Raw genomic sequence first — 5,465 nt, 5'->3', positions numbered from 1 at the left:
CTTTGTTCTTTTAAAATACTTGCCTTTTATTCCTTGTAAGCGTGGAACACTGGAGCAGCGATTCCCCCGTCTCCAGTTCGTCTCTTCTTACGTCAGAAATGATTAATCCGCCTTCCTCCAATAACAGCTCCCCCCCCCACCCCCCCCCCACGAGCAAACATTGCCTGAGGCCACGTCGTGATTGGAGGATAGCCGGATTCTTCATTTCTGAAGTAAGTAGAGACGGTCCTGTGGCGGAGGAATCACTTGCTAGGAATAAAAGGTAAGTATTTTTATAAGAACTGGCTTCAATATAAACCTTTATGAATGAAAGTACCCCCTGTTTTTAATATTATTTTTAAAAAACAGGGCTTTCATTCGTGAAATTTGACAGTCTTCTGCGCATGCTCAATTTTTTTTTCCAGAGGAATTATGTGAGAAGTGCGCTCCAGTTTCGTGCATGTGCATTATATCGCTTGGGCAACAACTAGCATACGTCATCTGCTTTCACGGACAGGCTCCAAAACTAAGAGAGCGCATTGAGTTGGTCTTACCGCCGATATGCGCATTCAAGAGAATTAATCGAGAACTGCGCATTAGAGATACGTATAGAGCCGGGTGGGACCGCTCTATACATCACAGAAAAGAAATATAGGAAGTAGAGGATGGGAAGAGTTTGCCCTTGTAACGGTAGGAAAAATACATAATGAATAAAAGTCTAAATTTTTCTACAAATAAAAAAACATAGCGATCATATTTAAACTGATATACAGGTAGCCCTTTGTTTTCGCCGGGGTTAGGTTTCCAGAAGGATTGGTTGTAAATCGAAACATTGTAAATTGAAACCAGTTTATGATGTAAGTCAATGGGAAGTGAGGGAGTTGGGTTCCAGGCCCCTCTCAAAATTGTCTTCATAAGTAACACCTAATACATTATTTTTAAAGCTTTGAAATTACTTTTAAATGCTAAATAGCATTATAAACCTAATAAAATAATCGCACAACACAGAATATATAATTAAACTAAGTAAAATGAACAAAAACATTTGCTAAACAGCATTATTAAACCTAATAAAATAATCACACAACACAGACTTCACTTCATTTTTCTGCAAACTAGTTCTTTCTCTGCATTCCAATCTGGACTGATTTTATAGACAGGAAGAGTCCTCTTCCTTTGAAATCTGCTTGATAGCGCAGGTCTGGTTAAACTGATTAATTTCAGCTTGATTGGCTTTGCTGCAACACAAGTGGACAGCTCCACCTACTGGCTATTTTAATAAATGCACTGCTTCTCAATGCTTTTCAATAGCAGTCACGTGACTGGAAAAAATAGGTTGTTATTCTGAAACGGTATAAATTGAACAGTTGTAAAACGAGGGCCACCTGTATATTGTAATCATTGATTAATTCTAAGGGTATTAACTTTTACTTTCACTTTAAGTTAAAGGGACATAATATCTCATATGCTAAATCACTTGAAACTGATGCCAGTATAACTGTAAAAAGCTGACAGGAAAATATCACCTGAGCATCTCTATGTAAAAAAAGGAAGATATTTGACCTCACAATCTCCTCAGCTCAGCAGAGTAAGTTCTGTGTAAAAAGTTATAATTCAGCTGTTGTCCAGCTGCAGGTAAAAATAAAAAAAAAATGAAGAAATGAACAGCAGCAATCAGCAGTGCTGAGGTCATGAACTCTTTACTTGTGATCTCATGAGATTTGACTTGACTCTCATGAGATTTCATTGTAAAACTTCCTTTACCTGATTGGTTGAAATAAGATGAGAGTGCACGATGCTCATCCCTTCAAGATGTCCCAGGACAGACACACTAAAATGCTGCTTAGAAACTCCTTTACAATGGGAGGTGGCTACTGAGGAACTTTTGAGGTAAAATATCTTTCTTTTTACATAGAGATGTTCAGGAGATATTTTCTAGTCAGCTTTTTTACAGCTATGCTGCATCACTTTCAAGTGTTTAAACATTTGGGTATTATGGCCCCTTTAAGGCTCTATAGTTAATGTTTTTTAGTAACTTTTATTTATTAAGCAATTTTTTGAGCATAAACTTTTCCAAATCCTCAAAGTTTATCTAGCAAAACTAACAATTATTTTAATACAGTTATCAACTTATTAACTAATACTGATGTATCCTCTCATGAATGAAGGTTTCCTCTGATTCTGAGCCCCCCCCCCATCTGATACAAAACTAGATAAATCTTTTTTATTTAAAATTGAACATATTTGTTCCCTTTTAAAATAAGTTTTAGTCAGTTTGGGAATGGAAGAAGCTAAATCTTCTGAGGATATTCCTTGTAACTAGTTAAATCTGTTTTTTAAATCTACCATTGACCTTCCAGAAATATTTCCTGTTTCTAATGCAGTTTCTAGTATTATTTCTAAAGAATGGTATAAGCCTTGGTACTTCTTTTAACCTTACATCTAGGTTTTAAAACATTGTATCCTTTACCTGTTGCTAAATTTAGAGCTATGGGAAACTTTATCCCAAAGTAGATGGGGGCTATTTCTTACTCTAGCTAAATGTACTACAATTCCCTTAGAGCATAGTACTTCCTTCAAAGATCATTTAGAGAAAGGAAACTTAAATCTTTTTTGAGAAGGACTTATTTACATACTGGTTATGTCCGTAGGCCAGCTATATCTAGTTGGCTGAGTCGTAGACGCTGCCTCTGCTTTTTTGGCTCTCTAATCTTGCTTAGCAATTTTCTTCAGATCCTGAATTTTGTAATGTTATTAATTTACTTCAAGAAGCAAATCTTTTTATTTGTGATGCAGTATTTGACATTATTAAGATTAATACTAAAACCATGTCCATACCTATTCTTTCTAGAAAAGCTTTATGGCTTAAATCTTGGAATGCTGATATGGTCTCTAAAATTTTATATTATTCTCTATTTCTTTTCAGGGTAAGAATCTTTTTGGTTCTCAATTAGATTAAATTATTTATTCCATTACTGGAGGTAAGTCTGTTTTTTGCCCTCAAGATTATACATCTAAAGGAAAATCTAAGGCTCCTAATCATTTTCGTACTTTCCAAAACAAAGATCAAAGGCCTCCCTCACCCCCTCTCCAAAAGCCCCTGGCTCTAATTGGAGACCTACTTCCAATTGGAATAAATCAAACAATTCAAAAAACCTAATCCTGTCCAGAAATCAGTATGAAGGTGCGGGCCCCCAACCCAGTTCTTCTGGAAGGGTGCAGATTAATAATTTTTCAAATTGGTTTCAAAATCAGACCCCCATTGGTATGGTTTTATTTAACTCATGTTCCAAAACCTCCAGTAAAAGCTCAGGCTTTTCTAACATGTCTCACATCTAGAATTGATGGGAGTGATTGTCCCAGTTTCACTAGTCTACAGGTTTTTACTCAAATCTGTTCATTGTACCAAAGAAGGAGAATTCCTTCAGAGTTCAGACCAATCTTGGATTTGAAAACGCTAAACAAATTTGTAAGAATTCCAACTTTCAAGATGGAAACTATAAGGACTATTCTACCTTTTTGTTCACAACAAGGTCATTATATGTCCACAATAGACTTACAGGATGCTTCTCTTCACATCCCTATTCGTCCAGACAATTTTCAATTTCTGAGATTCTTTTTTCTAGAAAAGCCTTTTTAGTTTGTTGCTCTTCCGTTTAGCCTAACAGCACCAAGAATATTTTCAAAGGTTCTCGGTGCCCTTCTATCTATATTCAGAAAGCAGGGTATTGCAGTGTTTCCTTATTTGGACGATATCTTGGTTCTAGCTCAATCTTTTCATTTAGCAGAATCTCACACGACTCAACTATTGTTGTTTCTTCAAAATCATGGTTGGAGGATCAATTTTCTAAAGAGTTTCTTGATTCCTCAGACAAAGGTCACTTATTTGGGATTCCAAATAGACTCAGTGTCCATGACTCTTTCTCTGACAGAAAAGAGACAAAGTTAGTTTCAGCTTGTCTGAACCTTCAGTCTTTATCATACCCTTCAGTGGCTATGTGCATGGAGGTGTTAGGCCTAATGATTGCAGCATCGGACGCGATCCCCTTTGCTTGTTTTCATATGAGGCCTCTTCAACTTTGCATGCTGCGCCAATGGTGTAAGGATTATACTCTAATATCACAACTAATATTCTTAGATCTTAACACTGTTTTTTTTCTGACATGGTGGCTCGATCACCAATTTCTTCAAGGTGCTTCCTTTGTTTGTCCTACCTGGTTTGTGATCACAACAGATGCAAGTCTTACAGGTTGGGGAGCAGTATGGGGTCCCTGACTGCACAGGGAGTCTAGAATGTTCAGGAAACAAAAATTCTTATAAATATCTTAGAACTCCGTCACCATGCTCTTTACAAAGCCCTTCAAGCTTGGCCTCTTTTAATAAAAAAAACCTTATCTCGGTTTTCAGACAGACAATATCACAACAGTGGCATATGTCAGTCATCAAAGGGGAACTCAAAGTTACCTAGCCATGAAAGAAGTATCTCGGATACTCTCTTGGGCGGAGACCAATTCCTGTCTCATCACTGCGATTCACATCCCAGGTGTGGACAACTGGGAGGCAGATTATCTCAGCCGTCAGTCCACTACACCCGGAAGAATGGTCTCTACATCAGAGTGTGTTCTTACAATTTGTTGAAATCTGGGGTTTTCCTCAAATAGATCTCATGGCCTCTCTTTTGAACAAGAAACTTCCCAGATACCTTGCAAGGTCATGGGATCCTCAGGCAGAAATGACGGATGCTCTAGCAGTTCCTTGGTCATTCCAATATGCTTATATATTTCCTCCACTAGTTCTGCTGTCCGGAGTGATTTCAAAAATCAAAATAAAACAATCCTCTAATTCTGAAAGCTCCTGCATGGCCTCTCAGGATTTGGTATGCAGATCTAGTTCGGATGTCCAGCTGCTCGCCATGGCATCGTCCTCTAAGACCAGACCTTCTGTCTCAAGGTGACTTATTTCATCGAGACATAAAATCTCTGAACTTAATGGTGTGAAGATTGAACACCTAGTTCTCAGTCACAGAAGTTTTTCAGACACTGTAATTAATACTATGATTCAAGCAAAAAAACCTGTTTCCAGGAAAAAAATATTATAAGGTTTGGAAAACCTTATATTTCCTGGTGTTCCACTTATAATTTTTCTTGGCATACATTTAGAATTCCTAGAATTCTTCAGTTTCTTCAAGATGGTTTGGATAAAAATGTATTTGCCAGTACATTGAAAGGACAAATATCGCATTTTCTGTAATGTTTCACCAAAAGATTGCTCATCTTCCAGATATTCACTGTTTTGTTCAGGCTTTGTCCTGAATAAAGCCTGTTATTAAATCTATTTCTCCTCCATGGAGTCTTAATCTAGTATTGCAGACTTTACAGGCTCCTCCTTTTGAGTCTATGCATTCTTTAGACATTAAACTACTGTCTTGGAAAGTTTTGTTTCTCTTAGCTATCTCTTCTGCTAGAAGAGTTTCTGAATTATCTGCC

The sequence above is a fragment of the Bombina bombina genome, chromosome 9, assembly GCF_027579735.1.
Source record: "Bombina bombina isolate aBomBom1 chromosome 9, aBomBom1.pri, whole genome shotgun sequence".
Classification (NCBI taxonomy): Eukaryota; Metazoa; Chordata; class Amphibia; order Anura; family Bombinatoridae; genus Bombina; species Bombina bombina.
The sequence above is the reverse complement of the archived record's forward strand: the minus strand, read 5'-3'. Positions refer to the sequence as shown.